Source organism: Falco punctatus (assembly GCF_963210335.1).
Source record: "Falco punctatus genome assembly, chromosome: 2".
Lineage (NCBI taxonomy): Eukaryota > Metazoa > Chordata > Aves > Falconiformes > Falconidae > Falco > Falco punctatus.
Window position 1 is genome coordinate 36,619,459 of NC_137581.1, and position 15,130 is coordinate 36,634,588.

Genomic DNA, 15,130 nt, shown 5'->3' on the forward strand with positions numbered 1-15,130 from the left:
TTTCCTGTCAGGAAAGAAGATCTTAGAAACTGCAAACGGTAAAAAAATATATTTATCTTCCAGTCGTCTGTTCACCATCCCATAGGACAGGGATGGTTCCAGCACACAAATGAACTGCAAGATACATGAAGAAGATATTAAAATCAGAAACCAATGTCAAAACAATTCTTCATTCACCTAATGAATAAAGGACTTGATTTCTCCCTTATAGGCTGTTAGAATAGAAAGTTACTTGTTTATCTCTAAAACCTCACCCATTCTGAAAAGAATATATAATGTAATGATTCATGCTTACCTCACACTCAGTTTTCTTTTGTATTTTTCCAGGGGGTGCCGGGGGTGTGTGTGTGTGTGTGTGAGGAAAAAAAACAAATGAAACCCGAATCCAGACTTAGTAAATGGTTTTGTTTTGTTGTTTTTCCCATGTTTCAGTATCCAGTGAAAGACATAGCAAATTGCTAACACACTGCTGGATCTGAATTCAGTCCAATGTAAATACTTCCATAAAACAGCAGATTACATCAGGACAAGGATTTATCTGTTCCAACATTCTTCCTTCACCAGACATGAATATGAGGAACAAACATGCCTAGAGTGATTCTTTCTCCTGGCACGCTCTTGCAGCAGTAAGAGTCTGAGGGACCTCCTGAGATGAAGGCTCCAGACTTCGGTGTTCAGTAGAGAAGATGGGCATGTCCTCAGTCTTTTTAAGAATCTAATTACACTTTTGGATTCTGCAACATCTTGTAGCAATGAGTTCCACAATTTAATTATAGGCATGATATGGCAAAGTACTTCCTTTGTTTATTTCAAAACTGCTGCATGAAACTTGTGTGAATGCTCTCTAGATTTTGCATTGTGAGAAATAATGAACAGTTAAACAGTTTACCATACATCTGTGATAAAAAGCAAATTATCATCCTTAAAACAAAGTTGAGCTAGCTGGTTTCTCATCAGGTTCACTTGGAACAGAATACATTGAAAAAATACATAAATATACAAAAACTGCACTTGTGTGAAAATCACAGCATCCTGAAAGGGGGGTGGGGAGAGAAATTATAGTGGTCTTTTGTTCACAGTTTGGTGGGTTTGGGGGTTTTGGGGTTTTTTTGTTTGTTTTAGAGTGAGTAATGAAGCCTTGCTTTTAACCATTTGCACAAGCAGATTTTAAATTATTTACCTCTGGGAATGAATGTTCTAAGATATATGCATTTTTAAAGGGTATTCTGTTAATGTAAGAGTAGAACGATTCCTCAAAGTACAAAGTTCATAATGTATATTATTACAAATTCCTTTTGCAATCTGTGTACTGCCTTATTTGCTCCCTGATATTTAAGGGCACTTACTGAGGGAATGTAAGTGTTGTTACAGTGAGTGACATACCATATGGCAAGTAGGATCAGCTGCAGCTTTGTACACTGTTGTAATTTTTCCCCTTGTACTACAGTTTTACATGATGTAATGGTGTGGGTTTTTTGCAATTGTTCAACATTCTACCATTTAAGACTGCCATACTATAAAATGTCATTTAGGGGGTTGCAGCTGAACCTGCTCACCGTACGTCTGCATTTATTTCACAGATGTCTATCACACTGTCATCCCACAGGTGCATTCAAACTTTAAAATTTTCCTGTGCCTCAGCTTCTAATGTAAGAAAAATGCATTATGCAAGATGAGGAAATGGCAGCCAAAAAAGTAAATGTTGCTAAACGTCACTTTACAATACAACATGGGCATGCAAATGCAACTAAGCTTATAGGGTGATAATATTTGCACTCCCAGTAAAACATGATGTACCAATGATAGTGTAAGGGCCAGGTCCTGAAAAGTAAACACCCTCTCTACAGCAAAAGTAAGAAATATAAATGTGGGGAGGTTCCATTAATATGGGATAATTTTTTTTTCCTGTGTTTTTACTCAATTGTCATCAATGAAAATTTTCTAAAACTGAATTCATCTGGAGGTTATTTTCTGTTTTAACTGGAACTACAGCTAGTTTAAGTGTAGTCCTATTGCTCCATTCTCAGAGGTTTAGAAAATAAGCAATGTGGAATGTATAGTTAAAAAAAAAAAAAAAAAAAAAAAAAGACATTAAATCATAATGTAACATTTAAGTGTAATGACATATTTAAGGAAAAAGTGGTTTTCTATGACTGTTCCTGCAGAGTTCATACAGCTAATAAAGAACGTTCTCTTCTCTGTTTCCTTCATTTCACTTTACTTTGCCTCTACATTTTCCTTTCCTTTTTTTACCTCAACATGCCATGATTTTTTTCTATGTGTAGGTCATCAGCAACGTTGTGATCTAAGATCCCATTTCAAGGTCAAACTCTACGGCATTTCTACATGAATAAGCCATTTAATTCAGGCTGCTAACATACATAGTTACACTGTGAGGAAAACAATGAAAAAATAACTGAGAAAAAATTTGTCCAGCAGGAAGTGCCACTGGTCCTAACAAAATTATTTTCAAATCTCAGTTTGAGTCTTAGCTCTCAATTAGAAAACAAGTTTTATTTATGCACCAATCATCTGTACAAGACAACTAACAAATCATAAAAAAACCTCGTCTGAATTCTAACAGTATTGTTAATAAAAATACTTTCTCTGTGCAACAATAAATATAGATTCACAACCAGTGTTATTTCTATGCTCCAATACGGCTTTTTGGTTTTGAGGTTTTGAAAATTAAAGACTGGGTAGATGTGAAAATAACAGAAGATAAATCAAAATGTAAAAGAAAGGACAAAATCAAAATACACCTATCCTTTTAATTAAATAAATCACCATAATTTCTTCATAATTTTGGAGTACATGTCAATATAGTTCAATACATATAATCCTATATTCTGAGATCATATTGGGTTTGGTGCCAGCACAGAGTTACAGTAAAATTAGTGCCTTGTTGATTAGATATGGCTTAATGCTTCTGGTAAATTCTTCTTTGATCAATCATTCTGAAATTGTAACAAAACCCCACGGATTTCTTGTGGCCAAAATGATAGAAAACACTGATATTGCATTATAACTGCAGTTGAAGTTACTGTTTTATACTGAGGCCTTTACTACTTGCTTTACCTTGCTTATTTTTATCAGGACTGGAAGACAGGGTAGCCTGGTAACAAAAAGCACTGCAACAAGGAAAGTTAAAAACACTTCTCCCTCATTAATATGTGTATTTCATGTCTTATTTAATGTACATTAAGTACTCATTGATCAGATATTTTCTGACCGTACCTGGTTAATAACTCACAAGCAGCACTGAAATATGTGCTTAAAATACATATCTTGATTTTTCTTTGCAAATACCAAATATTATTATTTTTTTTTCTTGGCAATAGAGAGGTTTCTCTAATTACCCACGATAAGTTCCACTGATTTCAAACAAACACCTAAGGCCTAATTTTTTTCCCACTTGGAACTCTGAAAGTCTGTTAAAGAAAAAAGGGTTTAGAGAAAACAGTCGTTAGTTACAGTTCTGTTAATTTTGTAGTTATTGTCTCTTCCTTTTAAAAAATTATTTTATATTCATTCCCTACTGAAGAATTTCCATTTAAATAAAGCAGATGTCAAGATTTATGACTTAAGATATTGGCACAAATATAATAGAAAGGTACTGAAAAGTATTGCAATTGAATAAGCTTGGGTAAAAATTGTGCTTTCCTCCTAAAGATTTTATTTCCACTGGTGAGCTTGCTTGTTATTTATAAAGGAAACAGAAACAATTTCTCTTTACAAGCTTCACTCTCACATTTGTAATGCCAGCTGCAGATACTGTCTCAGCTGAGACAGAACAGGGTAATTCTTTTTGTTCACTCTGATTCTGCGATTCAGTGAAACTTAGAGAAGTTGGGAAACAAGGAAAAAAGAGAGCTGTAGAACAAAAAAGTAAATGTGATTCTAAAGAAAACAAAGTCTTAAAAAGAAAGTGGTGACAGCAGGCTGCTGAAAAAGCAAATATACTGTGATATGCCAGAAAACTTCAGAAAAATCATATTTTTAATTTTGTTTCAATGCTTTCAAAGTAAGGTTGTTCTTTTTATAGATGATCATTAACAAACAGTTCTCATAATGTTGCAATCCCTGCTGAAAATAAATGATATCCAAAATATCTTTTTTCTTGTATTTTTCTATTAATGAGCAGTTTCTTAAATCTATATTTGCTCTTCATCCAGCTTTTAAATTATTTACTTTTACATGAGATTAGTATTTTCTTAGTATTCACTACACTGCCAAAAATATTTTGATGTTGACAAATTTTATTTTTATAGTTTGTATTTTGTAACAGAAAATAAGACAAACTATGGCAAGTCCAAACTATATATTTTTGGAATATATTTTACCAACTGAAATGACTGAGCTATAAAAATAACTGTTTTAGTGGGAAGACCAAATAGTTCTGCCATGTAGCCTTATAAAGTACAGAATATAATAGAGATACATTTTGCACAGAAGTATTGCAAAAGCGGACAATAACCAGCAATAAAAAAAAAAAAAATCAGTAACATAATATATTTATATCACAGCATGTAAGTAAGTGGTCAGGAGACATCTCACATAACTTTAGAGGTCTGAAAGACATCTGCATATTTACTAGTCACTTTTTTTTTTATATTCAATGGAGATCAATAGGCAGTAGAGATGGAATTTGTGTAACCAACTATAGATATCCACTTTAGGGTTATATGAATCATAAATAAGGGTGTGTTTCTCTCCACTAATAAAAAAAAAGCTGACAAAAATAGCTTAGTTGTAGGCTGTAAAGGTAAATTAAAAGAATCATCCCTCTTTACTATTTTCCTTACACTATATGGCTCAGATGACTAGTTTTCCACCACAATAAATTCAGATGGTGGATTATTTACAGGCATTATAATTTAGAGTACATATTCCTTCTTGATGCAGCAATAGAAATCAAATTGTCCCATATGAACTTTGGCTACAGAGAAAATCTATGCTATGCAACACTCAATTACTAAGAAATATAAAGTTACAGTACCTGATGTCTCATTATGCAGTCATTCTCAACATCACTTTGAACCTATGTTTTATGGGAAAATTCATGCAAGTGCCACCAGATTATAATACGACTTGCTGGTGATGCCAAGTGCTTTCGGAGTTACTTGTCTTTACATTTACAATAAAAGCTTCATTGTGTTAGGTAATATACAGAACTTGATACACAGCACGTCACATCCAGACATGGTCATTCAACAATTATCCATGAAAAATTACACTTGTCAAAGTATCAGAAAGCTTAGCAAGTTTAGAATGGGAAGTTTACGGAAGATTATCTTCCAACCACTATTATGATAAACACAAAAAACAGTAACACTTAAACACAGACATAAACATTACTAAAAATATAGTGTTGTCTTTTCTGATGAGCAGTGGGAAGAGTAAGGTAAATCAAGTAAAAGAGCAAAAGCAGAAATAAATCAGTAACCATGAAGAGCTGATACAAAACAGAATGGAAAAGGAATAGAATAAATTAATTCAAACAATGTAGTGGTGGATGTGGGGAAGACTTCTTTATATAAAAAATATTGCTAATGAGAAAACTAACTTGATCAAGTAGTTCAACACTTAACAGCAATGTATGACAAATAGTCTTACAGAATCATCTATGAAGTTATACTGTTTCCCTTTGAAAACTGTCTGGGGATCCTATGCAGTGAGATGATAGGCATGGCCAAAGAAAGTAAAAGCTTCTGCTCATATTTTTCAGCTACAGATGACTATCAATAAAATTTGGCGCTTGTAAGGAAAAAGTACTAAAAGGTACAAGAAAAAAGTAAAATATTTACCACTGATGTGACAAAACATAACAAAGATGACATCAAATCCTGGATGGGTTGGTTTGGGTTTTTTGGGTTTTTTTTTTTTTGTAGACTTGTATTATTTCAACACTAGTTAGAATTAAAAACCTGTTTAAAATTAAGAATTCCTTATAAAAAAAGGACAAATGTTTTTTATCATCTAGAATTCCTTTTCACAGCAGCTCTAATCATAAACAGGAAAGACATTCAAGCAAGCTGAAATACTAATAATTTAATGGTAACTTTTTATATTTTGTATCACAAAATAAAATAATTTAAACACTATCCCTTAAAGAGTACTTTGTTTCCTGTGTGTAGTTTCTCTTTAGTGATAGTATTTGTCAGTACACAATATTTCTGTGTAGGACTTCAAACATGCCTTATAAATTCTCATGTTCAACTATAATGATTGATCTTGCCATTACCTTCAATTGTAGAAATCCCAGTAATTTAAACTCAAGTGTTTGCTGCTAGTTAAGCAAGTAAATTTGGTATTCCTCTGAAAATATCAAGCTATTACAATTTTATCTTTCTAAAAAGAGCTACTTATTTGCTGTGAAAAGATTAAGGAACCTGCTACTCTATCTGTAACAGTATATAAATTCTACAGCAAAGACAAAGCTTGGAAAATTGGCTGTTTGCTCAAACAGATGAGTGAACCATTAAAATGGCTCATAGAAGCTCCAGGGGGTCAAATTCTCTTTTGGTTATATATTGTTTCAACATGTTCTGGAAAAATGCAGAGCACCTCTCTCTCAGGGCTTGAGTTGGGAAAATGCATAAAGAAATGTTTTCTATAGCACTCTTCATCTCAGGAAATGTGCATAACTCAAAATTAATTAAAAAAGGTATGCCACAGAAAAGGATTACTAGATTAAATATTTTATAGATTCAGAAGCTCAAACAGAAGAAAATATAACAGAATTCTCTGATATGGATTCTTTAATACACTTTCTGAAAGATGTATTCTTCATCTTTCCATAGAATGTAGAGTACAAAATAATTTGGAATAGAGTATGGTTCTGCATCCAAGTGTCTAGGATGTTTGTCTGTGGGTTGAGAAGTCCCAGACAGTTCCAGACACAGTGTCTGTATCTCATATTCAGCACTAATTGGAGAATAACTGGAGACCACTTGCTTGTGAGTCAATTTACCCAGGCTAGTACTAGGGCATACTGTCATCTTCTCACTTCTTGACTGAGACTCTAAAAGGATTTTGCATGCCAAATTTCTTGTTTCTGGATCAAAACCCTAATCACAAGCAAGTTCAGCCCCAACCTTGGCATCACAGAATCAAAGAATGGTCAGGCTTGGAAGGGACCTCTGGAGACCATCTAGGCCAACCCCTCTGCTAAAGCAGGTTCACCTACAGCAGGTTGTGCAGAATTGCGTCCAGGCAGGTTTTGAGTATCTCCAGAGAAGGAGACTCCACAACTTCTCTAGGCAGCCTGGTCCAGTGCTCTGTCACATTCAAAGTAAAGATGTTTTTCCTCATACTCAAATGGAACTTCCTCTGTTTCAGTTTGTGCTCATTGCCTCTTGTTCTGTTGCTTGGCACTACTGAAAAGAGCCTGGCTCCATCTGATTGACACTCGCCCTTACGATATTTGCATGCATTGGGAAGATCCCCCCTCACTCTTCTCTTCCCCCGGCTAAACAGGCCCAGTTCTCTCAGCCTTTCCTCAGAGATGCTCCAGTCCCCTAATCATCTTCATAGCCCTCTGCTGGACACTCTCCAGTAGTTCCCTGTTTCTCTTGAACTGAGGAACCCGGAACTGGACAAGCACTCCAGATGCAGCCTCACCAGGGTAGAGTAAAGGGGGAGGAGAATCTCCCTCCACCTGCTGGCCATGCACCTCCTAATGCACCCCAGGATCCCACTGGCCTTCTTGGCCACCAGGGCAAACTGCTGGCTCATGGGGAATTTGATGTCCACCTGAACTGCCCGGTCCTTCTCTGCAGAGCTGCCTTCCAGCAGGTCATCCCCCAGCCTGTGCTGGTGCATGGGGTTGTTCTTCCCTGTGTACAGGACCTTACACTTGCCTTTAGTTAAACCTGAGATTCCTCTCTGCCCAGCTCTCCAGCCTAAGTTGAACAGGACTGGACCCAGTACTGACTCCCAGGGAACACCGCTACCTACAGGCCTCCATCTAGACTTTGTGCCACTGATCACAACCCTCTGAGCTCTGCCATTCAGCCAGGTCTCTGTCCACCTCACTATCCACGCATCTAACCCACACTGCCTGAGCTTACCTGTGAGGGTGTTAGAGGAGACAGTGTCAAAAGCTCTGCTGAAGTCAAGGTAGACAAGACCCACTGCTTTCCCCTCATCTACCCAACCAGTTATTCCATCATAGAAGGCTATATGTCTATCAATACATTCATTGCTGATGCCCAGAATATACACATCTCCAGCTACTCAAAGAACCTGAGAAGCAGCTTTGCAGGGATTTAAAGAATTGTGAATATGGACTAAGGTACCTACATATCACTGAATGCATTTAAATCTCCTCACCCTTATTGCTGTCTAGCTTCTTTCTGCTCTCCCCAAGCAGACCATTGTTTCCAACTGGTAATCTGTGAAAGAAAAGATCTGGGCAGGAACTCAATGAGAAAAACTAATGGAAAAATGCACAGCAAAATCAACAGACCGTCAGCCTGCTTTAATTAGTTATCTTCTTACTGTAATTTAGTCTGATGTGCAAAAAGTAACTGTAAAAGCATTACTTCTTTATATATCTAAATACTAACAAAAATATAATTAAAAAATCTTTCAGTGACTTTCTATTATGTCTCATAATTGAAGTAATGGTTACTCTGCAATGCATCTGCTGTGCTAGTACACATTAAGCAAACATTAGCAAAACCAGAGAAATTTCAGTGGAATGGAACAGTGTTATACCCTGATTATTTTTTTTTTCTGCTGTGCATCTTTCAGCCCAATAACAGCATTGAATTTATTTCAAATTCTCACTGGCCCTGAAAGATGTCGAGAATTTTCCAGCCTGGTGAAAATCTCACACCATTTTATCCCCCGGTACCATACCTCAGCAGCCTTGCCCTCAATTTTGGTGACCCACTGCTGCATGAGGAAAACTCCAAACACCTCAAAAAAATCCTACTGTTGATCTCAAGTACATCTCTTCAGTACACCAGCTTCTGCTCATGCATTTCACCTACAGGGGCAACTTTTTTTATGATGGAGCTTCTTTCCCAGCATAAGTCTTCTCCAACTTACTCCCCATAGCCTGGGAACACATCAGCCAAAATGTTTTGGATGCACCAGCTGCTTCCATGTGTATCATTAACTCCATCTCACCCCTGCTGGTACTCCTTCTGTATTCTGTGTAATTATCATGTAACGATCATTTGTACCCTTCCTCCTTCCCATTTTTCCTCCACCTGATAACAATAAATGTCCATTAGTAGTGCTGAAATTACCTTTAGATAAAGGTGTCTTTTTTATTAAACAAGCTTCAGTTGGAGCAGACTCCTAAGCATGTGTCTAACTTCATCCATTGAAATTGACTCCTTAGGTTCATGGGATTATTAATAAAATAAGCAAAATATTATTTTTTTAAATTAAAAATTATATTAATTACTATTTAAGAATGGTTGGTCAGGTTGTACCCAAAAAGCACCAACCATACAATATGAACTGCACTAATAGAATAACATATACCTGTCTGGGGGGGATTGTTGTAGTCTCTCCCTTCCACATTGCCCTTCCAGCTAACAAATACTACTACTGTACTACTCTAAGATGTTTTGCTTACAGAAATATTTCATATACTTAGCATTAGCAGCTTCTTATTCTTTACTTCTCTCATGTCCCTTGAGAAAAAAAGGGTGCAGAGAAGAGCACTGAAGAGCATTTGTTAAAGAAAGTTTCCAACATCTTTCCAGTGTGTTTTACACTAAGGAAAGTCAGGGTGGTGAAATAATAGCTGCTCTTTTGTCTCCAGAGATAAAAGAGCAAAGGGAAAATATTATTTATTTATATATATATTTAATTTTTTCCCATGTATTTATTTATCTATTTCTTTACTTATTTATTTTCAGCCTTTGAAACAGCATATAGAAAGACTATTGAAATTAGAAGACAGGAGAGGTGATTCTCTGCCCTCTGACTTGAAGGAGTCAACAGATTTCTGAAAACAGAGTTAAGCCCCCCAAGTGCAGGCACATGGGTACTTACTATCATGCTGTTTAGAGAACACTAAGGGAAAGATATCTGGAGGTGGGGGGCAGCGGCTGATTTAGCTTTTACCTTCTATGACAACATTTACAGAAAAGATTTTCTTTAAGTAAAGAACAAAACTTAGGTGTGACTAGCACTCATGAAAATTTCTCCAGAAAATTTCATGGTAAAAATTCCCAATATTTTTGTTAGACGTAAATGTAAAGCTTCATTGTGGTGGGCTGACCTTGACTGGCTGCTAGGTGCCCACCAGCCGCTCTCCCACTTCCCCTCCTCAGCAGAATGGGGGAGAAAATAAAATGAAAAAGCTTGTGGGTTGAGATGAAGACAAGAACGTCATTCACTAATTGCCATCACAGACAAAACAGACTTCACTTGGGGAAGATTAATTTAATTGACTCCAAATCAAAAATAAAGTAGTATAATCAGAAACAAAACCAAAATATATCTCTTTCCATCCACCCCCCTTTTTTCCCTGGCTCAACTTCACTGCTTTGTTCCTGACTCCCCTACCTCCTCCCCACACTGAGCAGTACAGGAGGATGGGGCTGGGGGCTGGGGTCAGGCTGCAGCAGCTCCTCTTTGCTGCTCCTTCCTCCTCACACTATTACCCTGCTCCGGCGTGGGCTGCCCACGGGTCACAGCCTCCCTCGGGCACCCACCTGCTCCGGCGTGGGGCCTCCAGGGGCTGCCGGTGGGGATCTGCTCCTCCGTGGGCCTCCCCGGGCTGAGGGGGACAGCCTGCCTCAGCGTGGGCTTCACCGCGGGCTGGGGGGAACCTCTGCTCCGGGCCTGGAGCCCCCTGCCCCTCCTGCGCTGCCATGGCGGCTGCGGGGATGGGCCTCTCACGTGCTCTCACCCCTTTCGCATAGATGCTGTGGAACATGTTTTACCCTTAAACTTGTTTTGCCTGAGACAGCAGCCTGGTGGCCAGGGCCGTGCCCTGCAGTGGGTGGGCCGGAGCCGGCTGGAACCAGCCGTGCCCGGCCCGAGGCAGCCCCAGCCGCCTCATAGAGTCCCCTCAGCCCTCGCTGCCAGCACCCCAGCACCCGGTACATTAATTCATACAGAAAACAATTCTGTTTTAATTTGGTTTAGTTATAACAGAAAGCAAATAAATCTTGAGAGTAGCTTTCTTCTGCTGTATGCTGTCATCATGAAATCTAATCAATTTAATTAAAATAGACATTTTCTCACAAATTCTATCGATTTGGATGAACTCCCATTTCTCTGTGAAATACTTTTCTTATTAAAACATATCAACCAGCCAATTATTAATAATGTTTTATGCCAACCTCAGCAGGCTAACTAAGCTTCTTTAATAACAGAAAAGGTTTAGAAAACAATCTGCCACAGAAATTTTTAAATTCAAATGAACCCCCAAAATTCATGTGAATTTTAATATTTAAATGCAATCGACGAAGACGCTTAGCAACTTCAGTCTCTCCCATAGCATACTCAGTGATTAAATCCTACCTCACACATGACATTATGTGTGAAAGTAGATAAGCACATTTCCTCCACTGTTCAGAGAGCTGAGTGGTCAGATGCCTGTTTTGATGATTTTGCTAGTGGAAGGCAAAAATGAGAAATGCCTTGGACTTGGGGTTCTGGAGGTAACAGTAAGTGGGCTTTTTGTGCAAAAGTATTTCCCGCCATGTCCCCTGTCACAGTAAATGACATCCTTACGCACACAGCTTGAAGAGGCAGATGGAGAACTGGGTCCTGCCTCTGTGTAAGTGAACTCCTTTAAGGAAGAGGGTGAGTGGTTCTTTGCCTTTTAAAAAATAAAGATAAAATAACAGCAGTACATAATTAATAATGATCACTTTCAGAATACCTTACAGCTTCAAAGCGCTATGAAACCATCAAGTAATTAATGTTTACTTAGTGAAATTAACATAATTCAATATGCAAAGGCGCTGAAACAACAGAAGAGTTTTAAAATGCACAAGCCAAATCCCAGTGCCCACCTGAGAAGCTGTGCAACTTTGTAGTAAGGCTCTACACAATCCTTGATGTGCCATGTATGTGCAGTGTCCAATGGCATAAGAATAGATCAGCAGAATAAATAATTTGGAAAACAATGAAGACTCAAAGAGATGCAGGATTTTAGAGGATTCTGCAAAGGATCAGAATCACATACCTTGATGTTCAAGCTACTCATGCTACTAATAGACAGGAAAGAATTGACCAGATAAAGGTGTTTTGGGTTGGTTTGGGTTTTTTTCTTGTAAACATTGTAAGATTTTTTTACTAATTGATTCTTACAGCTTATTCACAGTATGATTCTGCATTTTTCTCTATTAGAAGTTCTATTGACTTAAACAGGAGTAGTGAGTGCACAAGGAATAGAGAATAAGGCCTTTGAAGTTCGGTATCATTATTTAGATTTCAGGCATGCCTGGAGAAAGCACTCTAGATTAATAAAATGCTTTGCTTCAATTAGCTGTGTGTCTCCTGCAACCCTCCCCAATTCCCTCTGCCCTTGTTTAACATACTCCCTTATCCCTTCGCATTATCCAGACAGGTGCTCTCTGCTACCACAGACTGCTGAAAGTTTCATGGAGGAGATACAGTGTAGGGAGGATGGGGGTGTATACTGGTTTCTTGGCTCTGATGCAGGAAAGGAGAATGTATGAGGCTGTACATGAATGTGATTTTTTTTTTCTCCGTTAGTATTGTTTCAGAGATTCTTTAAAAAGATCTCTGAAAAAAAAACCCTAAATCTTACAAGATCTCTTAAACATATATGCTCACTTCCATGTATGGCAAACACATTTTCAAAATCTAGCAAGAAAATTTAAATCAAAGGAGTATTACTTCTAGCTGATTAGTTATGGGGAGAGGGAAGCCAATATAAAGGAAAAAATATGCGTTATTTTGTATATATATATGTAAGAAAAATTTATTGTAGTGGAACCCAGATTTCTGCCATGATTTTCTCTGGTTTTCCACTGTAGTAAGCCCCTTCGTTTTGGACTTCCTTGAAAGAGGCTTTCGAGCATAATGCAACGGCCACTGAAAACTGACGCATCCTGCAAAGTGGGGGCAGGAAATTATAAGTTTCACATTGAGTTCAATGGGAAAGTCATAAGGCCCTGCTCCTTTTCCCTTGGGGTATTTTTCCTATTTTATCGTCAGTACTATAATGGGCAATCAGTTCCTGAAATGGTGCCCTGCTGTCTAGATGAAGCATTTATAGTTTTTTTTAAGCAGCCCATTTGAACACTGAAGAATAAAAAAGTCAGTCCTTGTAAGTTCTGATTTTAGGGCCCTGATCCTGCACTGAACCGTGTGTTGGCAAACCTCCTGCCCACTTGGAATTCAGTGCAGTATCAAGGTCTTGATTTCTACATTTTCCACTGCAATTCCAACCTTTATTTATCACAGCTGGAAACAACATTACAAATAAAAATGCTTCTAAACCCCAAAGTGTCTGTCCCTTAAAAAAGTTACCTTTCCCAGATTTATATGCATATATTTATATAGTAATCCTCTGAATGGAGATACTGCTTCTAATGAATTAGGGGTTTACTATAAAAATATATAAATCATCACAGATGTTTTCATTCAGTAACACTTTTGTTGGGAAAAAAAATAATCTGTTCAAAGCTCAGAGGAAAGATGTCTTTTTGAGGGCCTAACATCACAAACCAGATCCAAGAAAAACCTTATGGGCCAAATCCCACATAAGATTTAGGCCTAAAATGAAACTAAGAGAATTCAGGGATCATTTAAGGTCAGTCTAAATTGGGATATAGAAGCCCAAACTTGACTACAGCCCAGATCATTATCTAGGTCATCTCTTTTCAGCAGTGCCTAATCCTTACAATACCTAAACCTATAAAATGTCTTCCTCCATGGCTTAAAGTTTGCTGCTGCTTAATGTGGTCATACTTGTTCAGACCTGGCCACTGAAGATATATATCCATTGCCCGGATAAATTCCAGGTTAATCAGAAATTAGCAAGTCAGTGACTTATCTGCTTCTCCGGAAAAGTCTGAAAATATTGCTATGTCTTTTTTCACATCTGCTTAATGCTCAGAACTCTTCTTCACAGAAGCTGGAGGCCCATTACTAGCCCTGAGCTAGCATTGTCCGTAACCTTAATGGTAGCCACAGGAAAGCATACGTTCCACCCACCTGTGTAGGTGGGACCTCTCTGAAGCAGGAGTCATGGTATTAGAAGAGATAGTAGGTTTATGAGTGAGTCTCTCCTAGCTGTTATGGCACTTAGTAGGAAAGGTAAATCTGATATTTTTTCAGGTCTTTACGCCCAGGACTATTGTCCTTCTAACCAAATGGCATAGGAAGTACATACCTCTTCTGAGATAGAGCAAGAATATAATTTCTGTCTCACTCCAAGGACAGCTGGGGAACCCTTTCTATGGTGACTTGGCTTTTCTGGATACAATGGCTTAGTTGGAAGAGCAAAGGCAAACATTTATCATCAGCTGTCCTCACCAGCTTGTTGCTCATGTCTCAGGAAGTCACAGAGCTTGGTGATGAAGGCCATTGCTGTATGGGGGAACAGGAGGCATGCATTGCTTCAAGATTTGAAAATCTACTTACTGGACAAATAGTTAAACTGCCCGCTTACAGTTCAGAAGACAGGAAGTGCAATTTATCATCACTTTTAAAACTCATTCCCTTTAGTGAATAATCCCCCAAGGTGTGTAGGCTCTCAAAATCAGCATCTCACTCTTTTCATCTGAATTCTTTCACATCAGAGCAAGAATTTATTCATGGGAACTAGCTACTTACTCTCAGCTGAGTGACATATATCTGAATTCACCATACCATTTTCATTCTTGGGCTCAATTAACCTTGTCTCACGTAAAAAGAAAAAGAAGGATGATAGCATGAGCTATCATTTTTGCCAAGAAGACTTTTTTTTTTTTAATACATTGAAAGACTGAGGACACGACTTCATAGACAGATGTAAAGAATCATATGGCAACCTATCCCAAATTTTAGCTGGCTAGCTGTAAGATGACTCCAGTTCCAAAGCTGGGTAGTAGTGTTAACATGGCACTAAGCCCAAGTTAACCAAGCATCAGGAGACTCCTGAGAAAATGAGAGCATTGGCAACTTTTCGATTTTGAAA

At 37.8% G+C, this 15,130-nt stretch overlaps 1 long non-coding RNA gene across 1 annotated transcript in view; it reads right to left on the reverse strand.

Moving 5' to 3' along the window:
• The window catches only part of LOC308059126, an 87,304-nt gene that overhangs the window by 46,375 nt on the left and 25,799 nt on the right, over positions 1–15,130 (reverse strand). The window contains exon 2 of the long non-coding RNA XR_013926140.1: positions 1–15,130. This exon is cut by the window's right edge and continues 21,125 nt beyond it. This is a non-coding gene — a long non-coding RNA (uncharacterized lncRNA).